The sequence below is a fragment of the Phaethon aethereus genome (assembly GCF_964289735.1).
Source record: "Phaethon aethereus genome assembly, chromosome: 2".
NCBI classification, from domain to species: Eukaryota; Metazoa; Chordata; class Aves; order Phaethontiformes; family Phaethontidae; genus Phaethon; species Phaethon aethereus.
In genome coordinates, this window is record NC_138582.1 from 112,464,248 (window position 1) to 112,483,474 (window position 19,227).

The window sequence follows — 19,227 nt, forward strand, 5'->3', positions numbered from 1 at the left end:
TTCATACAAGTGTAGCTTCAGCATGTGCTGCTTCATGAAAAATGGAAATATCCTGCTGAATATGCTTTCAGTTCTTCTTTTAATAGAGGGTAAGGAAAGTCCCGATAATTATTTATTGTTTGAGTATGAAAAGTGTCATTCAGAAACATGGCACCACAATGAGGGATCCTAAATTTATGTATATTTTTTCATCCAAAAAGGTAAACTATTCAACTCAGCCATCGAGGAGACAGTATCTGAATGATTAAAGGATCTTCTTCTTTCAGAGAAAAAAATAATTGACAGTTGCAATTTGTTGTTTGATACAGCTCTGACAAAAAAAAAAAAATCCTGTTAGTATGTGCTGTTGAGAATCCTGTTTTATAATGCAGACACTATAAATTACAAGGAAATAAAAAAAAAATATTCTAGTAAAGTCCTTATCCAGATGAGCTGTGCTCTCATGATTAATCATGTCACCAGAAACCCATGTAATCTATAGCTGCCTGCCTTTTATTTATCTGTTTATTGGGCTATCAAATGTTCCCATTTCATTAAGTGCTCGCTCTCTACTGAGAAGGTACTTAACATTTTGCATCGCTGTGGGCTTTTTTCAGGGCTTCATGCTCTATAGCCTAGTCATCCCATTTAGTTTCTGCTGTCCTCCAGGCAACAACGTCTGTCAGCAGCTCTCCAGTTCCTACATCAGGGCCTTGTCACCTGTGAGTACAAATTTCTGATTAGAAGGCCTTCATTAGGGGGCTATACTCTTTTCAGTATATAAGTTATTTGTAGGAGCTCTGTGCATTCTAGACGTTCTCTAAAAATCTAAATGTCCTCTTTCTCCCCGTAGCACCTAGCAGGTGCCAACTAAAGGACAGTGTGAGGGTATCCCTACCTCAGGGGAAAGCTTTCTGCCTTGGAAAAAAAAGGGTTTCTGAGAGCAATTCAATGCATTTTCCTTCAGGGTACAGTACTTCCCAGAGGCAAGTTCACAGTCCAAGGCTGGCTCTGTAGTCAGTGGAGAGAGGGATTGCCAGAGGGCAGGTGTGAGCCACAGGTAGGCTTACTTGTCCTCTGGAAATGCCTCACTGCTTCTCCCAACTGTAGTAGGAGCCTAAGATGATCAAAGTTACAGCAGAGGAGCAGAGAAGCGGAGCAACCAAAAGGGTTTAGTTTGGTAGGAATGCTGCAAGGGGAGGGGGGGCAGCAGCCTCTGATCAGCCTTGTCATGAAGTGATGGGCAGTCGAGTTGTTCTGAGTGTGAAAGGGCAGGAAAGGAGAGGAATTCACAGCTGGAAATGATTTTTTAAAAATCTTTACTGAACATTACAAAAAAAAGTCACTCGAAGCATAGAACAAATAGAACAAATACATCCTGTGTTCCTACCCTTTATTCTTCTAGCTCACAAATCTAATTTGTCTCTAATTTTTGTGCATTGTCCTGGTAGCTGACATTTTCAGAGGAAAAATTGCCTATTTGTAAGGAAGGAAAAGGGAAGTGGGGAATCAAGAAGATGAAGCCAAAAATACCATAGCTTCTAATAAATATGGAAAGTGAGTAGCGGTAAAGGAAGAGTCAAAAGAGCAGAGGAGAATAGTGAAGTGATGAAATTAATTTGATCATGTTAATTTGCTTTTCAAACATTAATAAATATGCATAGGATGCATGATATGTGTGTGCCCATAAGTAGGATAAAATACATAGGTTACATGATATATGTGTGCAAATAAGGATAAAATCAAGGAAAATAAAATCTGTCACCTCCCCAGGCTGTATTAGTTGTGCATAAACCTTTTTTAGCTAGATAACCTGGTCTTAAAAACTCCCGTTGATGAAGGACCCCCAGTCTTGCCTGGCAGTGTATTACACTGTTTAACCATCATTATTTGTTCTCCTAATAGCTAACATAAATCTTACTTGCTGCAGTTTAAATCCATTCTTTCTTGTCCTATTCATTGTGGAGAAGGACATGCTTCTCTTTGCAACAGGCTGCTACATATTTGAATAGTTATTGTGCCAAATCTAAGCATTCTTTTCTCTAGTCTTTACAACCCTCACTTATTCAGATATATTTCGTAGGCTGCTGTTATGCCCAGTTGTTTTCCATCTTTATTAACAAACATGCTCAAAACTGCCCAGAAATCTCCACTCGAGACTATATATCTCAGTTTGAGTGGTGTGAAAATATGTCCTTACGTTGACAGGCAGCACTCACATTTGCTTACCTTATTGGTAATGGGAGACCGCTTTTGATTCACCTCTTTAAAATCTACTCTAATACACAGATTTTTTTCCCATGGATAAGCATATCATTTCCCATCTTATGGGTGAAACTGGCAAACTGTATCTTGGACTTCTTGTCATGTAATTGCCTTTATTTTTTTTATATAGTTCTGGTTCCAATCTCTACTGTGCTTGCAGTTACATCCACTCGGAGCTCATCAGAAAATGTAATAAGCATATTCTCTATTTCATCATTCTTGGCACCTCTGCAAACATTGACTGGGCCCAGGACGAACTCCTGTAACACCCTTGATACATCTACATCAATACCCAGCCACTGTAATTACTCTCTGTTTAGCCTTTTCCCAATACTTGTGTGTCCACCTTCAAGTAGTTCCATCAGGAAGCAATGATGCATCTTACACAACTTTTTCTAGGATGCCCAGTTCAGCCTCAGCTTTCATTTTTGGCTGTACTTCAGAATGAACACTGGTATTTGTACAGCTGCCTTCTATCTTCCTGGTGGGCTGAATAAGGGCCTGATTGTTTCCCAACAACTTTTGTAATTACCCTTGAAGAAGTAAATTGCTATCTGTTATGGACAGTACATCTGTCATTATGGTAACTGTTCCTCCCTCCATAATATTTCCACGTGGGCTTTAATTGGCAAGCTTTTGTAGCTTGGCAAAGATTTCATGAACTCTCTGTCTGTGCTCTGAAGAACAAAGAACAAATTTCAAAGGCAGGAAGAGAACACTAACAAGTATAGTTGCTACTCACTCACTTTAAAGGTGCCTCTCACTTGTAACATGCTCTGGGTTTATGGTTTGTTTGGTTTTTAAAAATATCTTTACTGATGCATGACATTAGCAAAAACAGGGGAAACCGGCTTTTCTAGTGTACACTTTTCTACATATCCACCTTTATTTGGATAAAAAAGACAGTGGAGAGCTCTCATGAGGCAACTTCATATCTTTTCCTATACAAAGTCTGTGTACCTTCAGAGTGAATTGCTGGCTGGACCGAAGGTTTCTGCTCGTGATGGTAGATGGCTCTGTGCCTGCTCCCACCTTGGAATAAAGTACCTTCTCTCAGAAAATATATTGGAAAAATTTTATTGAGAACAGTTTAGAAGAAAAATGCCTGGATGTGTATTAAAGCATAAATCTTTTGATAGCACTTTATAACAAAGATCTGTTAGGCAAGTATCCCAGATTTAAAATCTCAAGTAGGTTTAAAAGGTAGAGTTGAAGGAAATTATTATCACATATATGCAGTATTGACTAATATAATTAGAGGTCTTATTTCTCCATAGACCAATTAGAATGTAACAAATCCTTAAAGAATGCAACACCTTCCAATGCAACACCTTGATTCTCCAAAGTATTAATTAAGCTTCCTTAAACTCTTGGGATGTCCTTTTTTTGGGGGGCGGGGGCTGTTGTTTCATTGTGGTTTGGTTTTGTTGTTTTGTAAACAGGGGTAAGAAGCTTCGCCCAGAATTATTATGTGGCTTTAGGTGAGAACTAAGGATAAAAAAGCTCTTGGTGCTGCGTTTGTTAATATCCAGCTAAATCCATAAGAGCGTATTTCCTTTTTCTGAAGTGTTAGCACTGCATTAATTTGCTTTTTAGTTTACTGTAGCAGTAAAAGTGGTAAAAATAGATTATTTTTTGAAGTATGGGAGAGTCTTCATTTTAGAGACCATTTAGGCACTGCTTATTTAGCAATCCATAATTTGCCATTTGCATCTATCTCCATTTATGCTCTGCAACAGAATTAACACTCTGCCTCGACGTGTACTTGAGATTTAGGTGATGATAGTGGTTTGGGACTATAAGGGCACTCCTCATTCTCAGAACCATGGTAGAGAAAATATATTGTTGTAGGCACCAGATCTTTGATTAAGATATATGTGAGGGATTCTGACTGCTGTTAGGCACTTCTGTCACTTTTGAAAAATGCAAGATTATTCTTCTTCCCGACCAGGGACTTCATATCTAATAACTTTATTCTGCATGCAGTTAAACTAATTTTTACCTTTTTTTAAATCTGATTCTTTGGTTTGTTGCTTTCATTTCTTTGCATCTAATATCAAGTAGCAAAGTAACTCTGCATGTTGTTCCAGATGTGGCTTTATTTTAGTGGTAAATACAGTAATGCATAGGTGTTGTATTGGTTTTTACAAGGTATTGGAATCTTTTGCATCTAGAACATTCATTAAGTGTGAGAGATCACTATTTGTTAGAGTTCAGCTGGTGCTCAGCAAAACTTTCAATGCTCGCTGTTCTTGACTTCTGTGACAAGGGAGATTCATTTTGAAGAGAGAGAGTTGACTGGGGTCTTGGTGGAAGGTATTTACATTGATTTGGATGAGGAGGTTTACCAGTTGTAATAAATAACAAGTTGCCTTATGTTTTCTCGCTCCCACTTTTCTCAAGGTAACAGAGAACTCTGATGCCGATTTGAGGGCTTGCCAATTATTTTAAATGTGAAACAAAGGACTAGACTTACTACTTTCTAATTTTTCTCTTTTTCCTGCAAATGTTGCAGATTTTTTCTCTGTGTTTATTTATGCAGCATGTTCATGACTTCCCTCCCCTTGAAGCACTCACCTTAATTTCTCTCAAAAGTAATCACTCTTCCAGAAATGCCACTTGCCCCATCTCTTCCCACATAAGAATCTCCCTAGGATCTGAAACCCAGGAAACCTGGTTTTGAAGACACTGGATAAGTAACTTCAATGTTTTTATGAGGAAAGAACAAAAAAAAATCATTGGATCATGGAAACATATACACAAAGCTATTTCTGAAACCATTTATTTGTTTGTCCTTCTCCTTGGTGAGAAGAAGGGAGCTATGGTGGTTGTTGACAGAAGATGTGATGTAATAAAGTCAAGCATGGAGACCAGACACGAAAGACTAACAGAGGCAATGCGGAGCACTGAGATAAGTTCTTCTTTACTTATACCAAATAAATTGTTATACCAAAAGTTACTCTCTGCAGAAGCTATGAAGTAATTTAAAATTATAAGTGTACAGAACTATAAAGATTCCCTCTCCTTGACTGAGAGCAGGAACCTTAACATTGGTTCCTTCTATTTTTCAAGAAACACTTGCTGAGTTATAGAAAATCCTTTAACAGATGTTTCTTTTTTCTTCTTCTTTTTTGAAGCTGTTTTCATTTTGTCTAAAGCACTTAACAATTCATCAATTCATTGGAGCACAGAGAAGAAGCTGGGTCTCCAGCTGAGTACCCTAGTAGGAGGCTTCAGTGTTATTGCACTACCCAGACCCGCTTCTGAATCAAGCTTTGAGCGCAGGCTTAATTAAGGCATCAAATTCTGTTTGGTTACTGTCGTGGTTTAACCCCAGCCAGCTTCCAAGCGCCACACAGCCGCTCACTCTCTCCCCCCGCAGTGGGATGGGAGAGAGAATCGGAAGACTAAAAGTAAGAAAACTCATGGGCTGAGATAAAGACAGTTTAATAGAGAAAGCAAAAGCCACGCACACAAGCAAAGAAAAACAAGGAATTCATTCGCCTCTTCCCATCGGCAGGCAAGTGTTCAGCCATCTCCAGGAAAGCAGGGCTGCATCGTGGGCAACGGTAACTCTGAACATCCCCCTCCTCCTCCTTCTTCCATCAGCTTTCTATGCTAAGCATGACGTCATATGGTATGGAATATCCCCTTGGTCAGTTGAGGTCAGCTGTTCTGGCTGTGTCCCCTCCCAGCTCCCCATGCACCCACCACCTGCTCGCTGGTGGGATAGGGTGAGAAGCAGGAAAGGCCTTGACTCTGTGTAAGCACTGCTCAGCAATAACAAAAACATCCCAGTGTTATCAACCCTTTCCAGCACAAATCCAAAGCATAGCCCCATACTAGCTACTATGTAGAAAATTAACTCTCTCCCAGCCAACACCAGCACAGTTAGTGTTGGAAATTTAGAGTTGTCTAAAGTGAGCTTGTTTTTAAATAACCACTGAGATTAGAATCTGGTTCATGATCTGCTCACTATAGAAACAGGTTTTAAAGATATTGGGAGGAGGATTAATAACTTCCCAATAGTCTTTGGCAGTGGCATTAACATTTGTAAGTAAACACTAATAAAATTTCAAATTTAAGCCCACTTTTCATCACTGTGTGGACACCACTTGCTGATGAGAAGTCACGGTGAAATGAATAATAAGCAGGAGCTGCCAAAATTTGTCTTCACTTGAATGGTGCCATGGTCCAATTTACACAGCTTCAGTAGTGAGAGACAAATGAGCAGTGATTATCATTTGTTCTGTCAGGAGCATTGGTGGTATGAATTGCTCTGTCCAAAATAATCAGAGTGTTGGCTATAAGCCAAAGCAAAGGAAAGAGCAACACATGGTGTTTTACGGGTTTAGATAGTTGTACAGCTTCTGACTGTGGCAAAATTTGAAGTGAATGGATGGGATGGAGAGCAGAGGGGGAAGAGATGTTCTAATACTGTCATCTGAGAAGATGAATAGATGTGAGATCAGACTTCCTGCTGCATGTACCTTTAAAACACAAACAGCAATATTCTGTCTCTTGTATCCACTTTTTCTATACTCAGGAGGATTACACAGTACTTTCCAGCCTGTTCTCCATACGAACCAAACACCCTTATTCCTGGACTAAATGGGAGATCTGTCCACTGATCATATCCTGCTCTTATCTCATTCCTAAGGTAGTGGTTAAAGCATGAAAGATTGTGTGAGAATATGAAATGCTTTAATCCAAGTTTTTTTGTGGTTAGTTGCCTGTCTCTCTTTCTGACCTACCTGTTCACTGTAGATAAAGGGATTGATACTTGGAAGTTGTCTTGAAGCTCCCACTGGATACGCAACGAAATGTTTTCTGATCCTGCAGTGCTGGTAGAGTTCCTGCTAGATGGTACTCTTAATACCTGCTCTACATACATTCTGAGTTTTCTTCTTGCCACCAGGTACCCAAAAAGAAAAGTAATACAGTGCTCTAAGCTGGAAGATTGGAAGTGAACACACTGAAATTTGAGCTTTTTAGGGAGGGCTGCAGTCCCACTGGATTGACAGCTATTGCACCCACTTTTGTCAGTTGAGGTTGACTCATTTGGAGGTTTGATTTCTTTTTAAAAAACTACCAGCAGAGCTTAGCAAAATAAGCATCACATTTATTGTATAGTAATCCAGTACAAGAGTTGTTCGTGTTCTATTCTCACAGAGTTCTTTACCTCATGAAGATAGGAAAATCCTCCAGTGGGAGTGTTCTTCCCCTTATTTTAATTGGCATTTTAAAGAAAGAGTTTCAGCTCCCCAAATCTTCCCCAAATCCAGTGGATTTCTAAATAACCTTGGATTTTACACACTGCATCCCTCTATGAGCTCCCTTCCACTATCAGAGCTCTACTGAGGATCTTAATTTGTGTAACTGTTCTAGAAAGGCTCTGAGCAAATTTTATCCAGCCTGAGGCGCTACACATTAAACCATCCTGTGAACACTGGAACTAATGAAGCCAGATTTCCTACTTCATTAAACTTACAGTTTAGTGAAGTTCTCATTACTATTGTTCATTTTTTAAGTTAGTTTGTTAAATTTATGTCCATCCCTCTACACAGTTGCAGATGAAGTTAATGAAGGGAGCTGTGTTTGCAACAGAAAAGAAAGGAAAAGAAAAAAAGCAAATTATGAGCTACTTTCTTTGTTTTTAAAATCAAAGTCAGTTGTAACAAGAGACAGACTTCCTGAGCATCACACCCACTGCACAGCAGAGATAATTTGAATGACAGCCATTGTGATATAACCTTGGGGAACAGCTCCAAACAGCCATTCTTCAACAGCCGTCTTATCTTCATACTGGCTGATCTATACATTAATTAATTATATATGGCATAAATTGTAGGCCAGTAAAAATTATTTGGGCCATTTTAGGACAGGGAATATGATTTTTCACAATCACTAATAAAAGGCTACAGCTGTATGTTGACCTGACAATACAGAGTCTCAGGACTTGACTGGGTTTGCCTTGGCCTGAGCTGGTTGTAGCCTGGCTAATGCTTTCCAGCAGCCACCTAACTTGTGCTGGATAGGCTTCAGCTCAGTGATTCTCATGGACAGTGAAGGACTGACAGATCCTGTTGTCCCTGTGTACACAACAATAAGGTCCTCTCAGCAAGGACTCCAGAATGCTAATGACATGCAACTCACCACCACCACCATCAGATGAGGGAGACTGAAATGGTCAACCTGAGGACCCAGAGGTACATATAAACACCACAGAACAGTATTGCTATTAGACTGTTTTGTATAAAAAATGTAACTGCACCATCCATGAAGCTTTTCTGTATTCATGAGATTATTCTGGACTATTGGACTGCTAAATCAGTAATTGGAGTAACAATGAATTCTTAGCTCAATAGACAGCGTGTTAACTTTTGCCCGTAACAAGATTTTGATGCTAACAAAATAACCCAAGAATACATTTGGGGCCCTATATTCTGCTGAATTAACATAGTTGCATTTGCACTTACGGTACCAAAACTGTAAGTTACTTTGACTGTACAAACATATCAAATATACTATAGTAAAGAGACCAGTCTTGCAACATACCTTGTCTAAGTGATGACGTAATTTTAATTCCTTCTAGTTAATTAAACTGTGTTCTGATCCTAACAAGGTAATGCACCACAAAGCTTAGTGCCTTGCTGTCCAATTCGCGGAAGCCAGACGTTATCCATGTCAAGGGTAAATTGGTCTTTCCCTATTCTTTGATATTCCTCATCAAAGCTTTAATTTACTAGACCTCTGCCTTTCAAACCCAAACTCCATTCTCCCTTACTTGAGTGGAGTGCTAAAATCCTCATGTATAGGTGTGTGATGATGTGGTGTGATGAGACTGACTGTAAACTCTTAATAAATCTTTTCTCTTATATTGTGAAATTTAGAAAGTTAGCTGTCCCAGGTGGATTCTCCAGTGTCTCTTAACATATGAGTCTAGATTTTCCTTCCATCATCACGGCTTTTATCATGAAACTGGAAGAAATTTACCTGTTTCTCTGTCAATATTGGTGGAAACTGAGATGTAAATTCAGAAATTATTAGGGATACCCAAATTCTCTTTCTTTCTCACCTTTCCACATGATTTCATGTGTACAGATCCTCATTTGCTTCATGGAATCTTGAGAAGCATCTTTTCCTTTGCAAACCAGACTAAAACATCATTTTAACTTATCACAAAATAGCACTAAGCTTGTTTCTTGTTCATATATTCTACAAATAGGGTTTCTGAAAATTGACAGAGACTTTCTGAAGTGTTTTCATATCGTTCTCTTAATTTGATTTGCTATTGAGTCAGCATATTATGCTCTCATGGCAAGCTTGTATTCCAGTATACAGGATCCTTTTAAATTATGATAGGCACTAAAGAATGTAATGACTTACTGTGATCTGCTGTCCGCCTTTTGGTAGTGTATATGTTATTTACTGTACTTGTTATATTTACTTCTTCCTCACATCTGCCATGCTTTCACTGCCTTCATGGCCAGAGTAAATATTTTACGTTATAGTATGAGTGGTAAAACATATTCCATAGTGAGAATGAAGTAAATAATCCAATACTAGACCTTTAGTCTCTAATTTCTACAGAACTGAGGGGGTTTTTTTGTTTTGTTTTGGTCTTAAATCTCAGAGCATCACTGTTGACGTAAAATTCACCTCTAATTAAAATTGGCCTACAAGCCTTCTCCCTCTCCTCATAAAATATTCTTGTATAACCAATTCCTCTACTTGGGGCATGCTAATCTACTACATTATGAAATCAGTTACTCTAATGATGCAGCTGGCAAAAACAAAAACATAATTCACAGCCTGCAACAATTTGAGAATGTTTTAACAGCCCCTCAACTTATTCTTTAAAGCAGTTTTAAGGTCATTGCTCCATTAATAGATTTGTCCTAAAATAACAAACTTGGAGTAAAAGCCTGAGTAAAACTACATGAGGGAAATGGGGTGCAAGGGGACAGAAAGGAAAGAACTGCACCTTTTATAATTGTGGCCTGCATTAAAATGATATTGGACTGGGCCAGGAGTCATATCACAGATGAAAGATCTCTAGGAAGGAGTTTCATCGAGAGTGAGCAATTTCCTTCTCCCCGCAAAAAAGTTTAGCTTTTCTTGGGATACACCATTTGCAGCGTATAGCCTCAGGTGTAACACAGATTTCTTTGGCTTAGCATCTTAAGTAGGTGATATTTGCAAGAGTATTCCCTTCTCCACTTCTTGCCAAGGCAGGAAATAATATTAATCAGCTTTGCTAAAGTCACTCTGCTCCATTATTTCAGGTACGTGGGCCTGTGAGAAGACAAGACTAGAACTCAACAGAAAGGAAAAAAAAACTTGGGGAGCAGTAAGGAGGAGAAGAAAGGAATGAGGAAACAAGTATTAAAACAAGAGAAAATAAGAATAAAGGAAACACACAAAGTATAGAGAACTTGATCGGTAGTGATGTTCAGGCAAAGTATTAATTTTAAGCCTTTTAAAGCTTAAATACTTTGGAGCATTGAGCTCAAGAAATTGCCTAAATACAAAGTTGCACTAGTTTAAATAAAAACTGTCAGGTAGCACAGCCAAATGCTAATTAAACCAGTTCAATTTGGTGTTTCAAAATATACTGATTGTAAGGCCTTAGTTATGTTTGTGAATTTATCCCAGTCTACAGAACAGATTTCACAGGTGAAATTAGTAAGCCAGTATAAGTATATGTCATGTTTCCACAAGGAGTGCTTTGGATGTGATAAACTTCGGTTCACAGATGAACATGTGCTAACATCAACGTACAACTAAGTTCACTGGAATTACACTATCCTTTGGTACTTCGGCCATTGCAAGGCTGCCAAAGCTTGCTACTAGGCTCGGTTTCCCCGTCTGGCTTCTGTTTCACTTGCCACTCTTGCTATACAGAAGGAGAGAACACCCCTGAGCTCTGTGCTAGCAACTTTACCCATCTCTTCCCTTTTCCAGCTGTGCTGTCAACCTTCTGTCTGTCCTTTACGGTTTGTAGGCAGAACCTTGGAATGTGAATAATAATGTTGCTTTAGTGATCTTTAGTGATTATACCCTTGTGACTGGGCTGATACATATTGAATCTCAATTTGAAACATCCTCCTCATTGGTATTTGGATATCATGGTGAGAAACCTCTTAGCAATGTCCCTGATAGACTTGGAATATTCCTGCAGTAGAAGCCTGGGCATGACTTGGCACTGTTGGGGAGGGAGTAACTTCAGCGATGGCCGAGAGAATGAAAACATCTGAAATGGCACCAAGCAAATGTGATAGGTATTGTGGTATACTCAGCAAGGAAAAGCAGAGAAAATTGCTGCATGTTTCATCAATTGCATGAGCAGTCCAGTTGGATGTGGTAGTCTGTCTCAAAATGTAGGAGATGGCTCTTCTAAGGTGATGGGGTGCCAAAGGATGAATGTGACCAACTACAGCAAAAATCTCATAGGGTGCTAATCTGCGTTTTAGGCACTTTGAAAATCTGACCTTAAATCTTAAGTAAATGGTTATCTGTTTTCTCATGAAGTAGGTATGAAAAAACCAAAACAAACCCCAAACAATTAACTTGGTAAGTTTATTCAATTCTGAATGCATTTTCTACAAATTACTTTGTACATTTGTACATACTGTACTGGCTTTTGTGCATGGAGTAGCTTAATGAACAGAAATACTTTTTGTTTTAAATTTTAGACGTTTTTAAGTGAACGTTATATGTATAATGCCTTTGCACTTTCTTAGACTGCACATATTCTTTATTAACATATTTAAGGTAGATGCAGGATCACAGATAACAAAACTGACATCGATATTTTTACATTTGATGGGTATACCACTTTAAAATTAAGCTCGTTAAAGATAATAGAATGATCCATTGGCAGGCCTTCAGCTGCAGACCTAGAGGTGACAGGCTATTTGGTGAACAATTTACTGAGTGTCTCACACCCCCCTCCTTCTTAACCATGGGCATTGTAAGTTCATTCTATTAACCTTAATAGGTTTGCTTTCAAAGTGTTTTACTCTGAAGATTTAAAAGTGAACTCGTATCATATGTCAGCCTGCAGCTAACTTAAGCAACTAAACTAAAAGAAGATGCAATATATTTATCTATGTGCGTATTTGTATATATGTCCACAAGTAGTAGCATCTCATGCACAGGAAGAAATGATGTACTGTGCCCTCCATGATGCTCTCCGCTGTAGGTGTTTCATTGTCCCACAGTGTCTCTCAGGAATTTTTCTTTCTCTCAATTAAAGAAGCATTAATGTCAGGCATCTCCAGTTAGCGAGTGTCCTTGCATGCACTAGCTGAAAAAAGGTGTGCGAGTGAGAGAAGCTTGTTTTCCTCACGTAACATCTCAGCAGATATATCTGAGGGCTGCCCTCTGTCCCAGCAGGACGTTCTTTTCTCTCCACCTGGGACCCAAAGACAGAATTAGCAAGCAAGTCATGACAGAATTAGCAAGCAATTCATAACAGATTTAGCATCTGAGTTGAGGGCAGGTTTAGACTGCTTTGTTCAGACTAATGGGACAGAATAGCAGCCATTATCTTTTCTCTGTTGCTGCCTTTTAAACTGCTCATCAGACAGTGCTGCTGCCCCTTTTGCAGAACCTAAAAAAGCCACTGAAGCAGCTGGGTGCCTCCCATCATTTCCACCCCAGAGATCCCTCAGAGTGGCTCCCCCTCACAGTGACACTATCCCTGACAGATTTAGGTGCTTGCAAGGACTCAACATTTCTTCCCTTACTTTGATGAGTTAGAGCAGTGGCTTGGACAGGTCAACACAGCTGTAAATGTCAGCTATCAGTGGCCACACTTTTCATCACCCTCACCGTCATCACCACGGAGAATGCTATACAGACCTTGGCCAAACTTAGCCCAGCCAAAACAGAAGTGGCACTAATGATTTGTGAGCTGGAGCTAGCCCTATTATCCTGAGACACTATTCAACCTTCTGATCTCCACAGCCTTAGGTTCATGTTGACAGCCCTGCATGCTCAAATGACTGCAGGTAAAGGTTGCCCACTGCAATTTTACAGGACCATTTCATTCCTATGGGACAGGGATGAGGAACCTAGTCGACCACCATGCGAAGCTACTGCAACTTATTTTCTCTCACTCTGAATGCAGTGGCACATGGACATGGCCAGAGATGCAGGAAGGTATCCATCACACCTCAGCATCCCATGCCATCCCTTTTGCTCTCGCATCCGGTCCAAATGCACTATATTAATTTCCCAAATGCTGCCTCCTTGTGCCACCTACTGAGATCTATGCTTGCAGGAGCAGTGCAGTTATCAAGACTCAGGGTAAGACACCGAGAACTAAACACGCATGCAGTTTTTGGTGCTGTTGAATGCACTTATGTGAGAAATTAGACTGTGATGGAGACATGGTCCTGAGAGGAAAGTGCAGAGTGATTCTCTGCATTGGCTGTCCCACACTGAGAACATAATGAGAGTTCCTGTACATGCCAGGAAAAATAAGACAATCCTTCCAGGCAGAATAGAGTGCAGCATCTCACTAGATTGTTCCTACTTAACTCTTCCTGTGCTGCCAGGACACCACCACAAAGGCCTCTCAGAAACTCCTAGCTAGGTTGGTCAAACAGCTTGCCAAACATCTTGGCAATCTGCATGGTCTCCTGACTCCACAAAGTCAAGAATGTAAGTCATAGCTATTAGACTGCACAATCTCTGTTTACCATTGTCCATAGTGACTTGACAGCAGCCGATTTGATGAAAATTCCTTATTTCTAAAAGTTATCACTTCAATGCACTATCCTCTTTCCAAAGTTTATCTTTCATTCATCTTCATGACAGAATGTTGTTGATGATCATAATAAATCTTCTTCTCAATTTGTATGGAATTGATTGATAAACAAATGCCATCTGTCTATTCATTAGTAATACAGATTTATTTGTATTTGGCTGTTGATCTCAGGCTGATTTAAAAGTATGGGTATACCTCATTGATGCCACTATACAGATAAGGAAACAAAGGCATGGAATACTACAAACCAGATCTCTCAAAGGCATGTTAGTTCCAAAGTCATTATATATACTTGAGGAAATGGATCCATGTGGTTTGATCCTGTCTACACATATTGGTGTTAGAGCATGGATTAAAACTCAGGCCTTCCCAACGCAGTGTCCTGTCTGGTGAGCCACAGGATTCTTATACCACTGTTTTCTTCTGCTTTACTATGTGACCTAATATAATTCATAAGGTTTACCTCCAGCCTGCTCTACACTACTACAGAAACAGATTGCACTTAATATATTTTTTTACTGCATTACAATCTCTTCAGGACTTGAAGCAAATGTGAAGTTGGCTCTATAAACTGTTCCAGCACCTGGACTTGAAGAGTGTGCATGTTAGATTCTGTCCGCATGTGTATGGTGGTGACTGTTTGCAGGTCTGTCTGTCTTTTTTTTTTTTTTTTACCTGAATGTTTGTACCTTTCAAATTGGTGTTTGAGTTTTAAGGAGGTTGTGGGGACTTAAATTGTTGGCACAGGAGAATTGTAAGGATATAATGTCTACAATAAAGCATCCCATTTATCTACTGATGCCTGCATTTTTTGAATTATAAAGCACTTAGGGATGTTCAGACAATCAGACAGCTGAGCTAGCTAAACATTCCCAACCTTATTATTCTGCATAAATACTGGAATAGGTACCAGAATGAACCATCCCAGCTTGCTAGTTTTAACCCTGGGTTCATTTTATTATAATGAGAGAAGGAGAAAATATTCTTAATATGTACACGTTGCATGAATCCTGACTGCCAGCCTTGTACAGGCTGTTCTGCTTTAGCAATAAAATTGGAATAGCATGAGGAACAAATGCCCCCTACTTCACAAGCAGCTTGTTTCAGACATCACCAAGAGGGACCTCTGAAGGTGCTTGGGTAATTTTGATTCTACATACTTTCCAATCAAAAGGCTTCAGATGTACATTGCTAATTACTGAAATCTGACATAGTTTTTGAACAGTACCCAAAGTACCTTTCAGTCAAGCGCAGAGATATGATTCCTATTCTGGTGAAGGATGGCAGAAAGGAAGGGGCAAAAAATAAAGCATTCAGTGATGATGTCTGGCATTACCAGGCCAATTTTACTTTGGTCTGCAGGAGGGTCATTATGCGATGAATGCTAGAGACAGGTCCTATCTTTTTGTTGGACAAAGTCCTTAAATACCTCTAGAGCTTTCAGTCTCAACTAGATTGGGCTATTTGAAAGAAGGAAAAAAAAAATTAAAGCAACTAATGATACTCTAAGTTAGCTTCAGCCATATATCTATACCGGGCTATGCAGAGACTGATCATCCTAAGGAAGCACAGCAAACACTGCAGGCTTTAGCCCTGTTGTATAAAACCTATTTAAATCCCCTCACAATTCATGTTGACTTCCCCCTCCTTTCTTTGCTAAGTCCCAGGAGAATGTTCTGAGTAAATAAAAGCTGCTGCTCTCCTAATCACCCTTCAACTCTTCCCACCTGATCAGTTTTAGTCCTGCTGAAGTGCAGCATTAGTCATGTCATCTCCATGCTCTATAGAAGCTGCCCAACCGAATGCTTCACTGAATAGTTTTCCTAAAGGAAGCTATCCACAGTCTGATAAGAATAATTTTTATGTATATAAATATATATAATAATATCTATAAATTGCAGTTTCTCCATACACAGACTAGTCATCAAGTCTGTACAAAATTAATGGAAAATATATCAGGTGAGAGGCATGACTGGCTGGCTAGTTACCCGAGGAGGTTTAAAAGGTCTGAACACTCCCTCAACCTTTCCTGACATTCATTCAGAAACTTTCTCTGTCAGACAGCCTCATCTGTCACTCAAGAACTACATCTGCTTGCCTGTTTATTGTCTCACTTAAGGTTGAGGTCACCTGCCCTCCTTTTAGCTAATCAGAGGAGACAGCAGTAATCAAAGCACAAGATCAGTGCTCCTGGGATGTCTTTCTTGAATAGCCTCTCTGTATGTTCTTCTGCAAACCCCACAAAGTAATGTAGGCATATACAATCAGAGAAAGACAACAGGGGAGAAGGCTTTTTTTTGTTTGGTTTGGTTTGAGATCCAGCCAGAAGAAAGAAATATTGCTGAATCTTTTATGCTACCTGCAAAACTAAGTGTAATATTTACTGAGGAATGTTCCATGCGTGACAGGAAAAAACTACCGCTAGTTCATTAAATGGTAGCCCTTCAAGGGAAAACTCATCTGATGTCCTAGCACAGAGGTAAAGTGCAAAAGGTAGGTGAAAGTGCTTATTTTTCAAAAAAGTCAATCAGCCTTCTGACTGCTTGTTGTCCTTAAGGGACTATCCATAAAAGAACATGCCAGGATGGGTGGAGCTATTAGTTTTGCCTCTCTGAAACCTCCTCTACTAGATACCTTTGTTAGGCTCTGCTAAACAGTATGAAATAGTTGTCAGGTCCTGCCTGAGCGTCTCAGCATTGACTGAAGCTATTCCTGTGGAGTTGACTCTTAAAAAGAGCTTTATATTGTGGATGAGAGGTTGGTACCTGAAAGAAAGGTCAGTGAAAGAAAGCCAGAGTTCAGGGAGAGAAAGTGCACCTGACTTGTTTGGCTCTTGCCTAGTTCTGGAGTGGGCTGGCAGTTTGCCTTACCTTGCAGGCCCTTGTGTATCTTGAAAGGATTTAAAGGATACCAATGCCAGTCTGCTCTCTCAAGACTGATTCTCTTTGTAATGCTATCGTTGTGGATGAATCATGCATTACAATGATTAGCAGAGAGAAGTACAATTATTTTTTTGCAGTGGTGGTTGGTAAAGGATTGCCTGGAACGCCAGGCCTGACAGAGGTAGAAAAAGCATCTTGTCAGACATGAAGAGAGCAGAGAGATGGAAATTATTGCATTTATTGGGGGGGGGGGGGGGAAGTTGAAAAGGAGCAAAGGAGAACAGGAAAAGGAAGGTTTGTAAGTAAGCACTACCAGGAACGGGGCCCTGACTGAGATGGACCTTCCCTCTGCGCAAATATGGCTGTTCTCATGCGTAAGAAGCCACCGCTGCTTATCAGCAACTACTTGTACCCCCCTCCAAGATCAAATAAAAAAAACTTACAGAGACACTGACAGATACTGAAGAAAAATAAGCTATCCTGGAGAAGGTTTAATAATTTTATCCAGCAGTAGGGAACTGCCTGGCAAAATTGAAAGGGGGAGGAAAAAAAAAAAGAGAGTGGAAGAGGAGACGGTTAATTAAGAGGAGGAGAGCACAGGCCTACTGCATGGCAGTCCCCGCATGGCCTCCCCCCTTGGGAGGAAGGGTAAGCTGCTGCTTCCTAATGCTGGTTGTTCTTAACCTGCTTAAAGAATGATGCTGAGATGATACCGAACTTGTAATAGCCTTTGAAATCCAAGTTCTCAGTGGAGAGGGAAGAAAACTTTCAAATGACACAAAAGCAAAACAAAACACTTTCTATTTCTATAGTGTAAACTGTAGATTCTATAGTGTAAACTGTACTGTCATGTAAATGACAGTAATCTCTTGATGCCCTTAATATCTTTTCCTTGTTTCCCAATAACCTCTCATTTGTCTCATTGTCAAGACATGAATGCTTCCGATTCTTCTGAATTTCTATCAAAGTCTGTAGGCTAAAATTGCTTGTGGAGTGTAATCTTTTACAGGCGGAAGGGCAGCTTATCTGAAAGGTCCAAAGCAAAGGCTTTGTGCTTGTGCCACCCAGACCAAAGGCGCACCTACAGCCATCGCGGGCTTGTGTCCCCACGCAGGATAAACGCGGCTCAGCCTCGCCCAAACAGTGAAGTCACCTAAATCCTGTCGATCAGAGTGCGAATCGCAGACTAACAGTGCGGACTGAGTAGCGGGTGGATGCGTTGGTCCCACATCCCTCCCAACTGACTGGAACCCACATCCCTCCCAACTTCACCAACTACCATGCTGTCTTTTTCCAAACACCTTTAAAGCCGGACCTCATCCGCGCGCCTTGTCCCGCCCCGGGTGCCTCAGCGGAGGGCATGCTCGCGAAGGCGACCCAGCGGCCATGTAAGGGACTCGGCGGACCCTCTCGGCCGCGCGGCTGCCGCCTTGCAGGGGCGGCGGCGGGATGGGCCGGCGGCCGGTGCTGGTGGCCGTGCTCCTCTGCTGCCCTCTGCTGCGGGCCCCGCGCGGTTCCCCTGGGACGTCGCCGCCAGGCCGGGCCGACGGGCTCGGCGAACCGCCCGCGGCGGCGTGGGGAGCGGCACTGGGCGCGCTTGGGGGGAGGAGGTGGCTACCCCCGTCCCCGGTGGGGCGGTCGGATGGGGGCTCTTGCAGAGTCAAAGGGTGGTCCAGAAGGCAGAAACACATTCGAGCCACATGTCGGGGGTCAACATTTTGACCCCTGTGCACGCAGCGCAAACTTAAATTTAACTGGCGTTACGCATTTTATTCCTGAAGGTGATTGATTTCCCAGTGAAGAGTCTGTAAGCAGTTAGAAACTATATGTACAAGTTTTGTGATGGTATTAACATAATTTTAGTTGGAACTTTAGCTGCGACTACAAATGCTGCACTATTTTGCGGGGCCTCGAAAAAGAGGGAGGACCGCTGTCACGGCGCGCTGGCCGCTGTCACCGCGGGGGCTCCGTGCAGGGGCAGCGGCGAAGCTACTGCCTGCCGTGACAGCACAGCCCGGCCGCCGGCCTCGGACGTCGCTTGTCCTGGAGCCCGACGGCGGCAGGAGGGGTAGGGCGGCGCGCACGGGCCGCACGCCGGGCCCGGGGCCCCGGGCTTGCAGTTCTGATTTTTTTTTTCAGTTTCGACAGGCAGGAAGCTATTAACTTTTATTTTGAGGGAACTGTTCCTTACAGGACCTCAAAGCAGGGCGCTTCTAGCACGGATAGTGACTTGCGAATTTTGTTTTCTTTTTAATGATGGTGTCTATCATTCTGTGCCCTAAGTAACCCCTCCGCACACGAGACAGAACCTATAATACATTC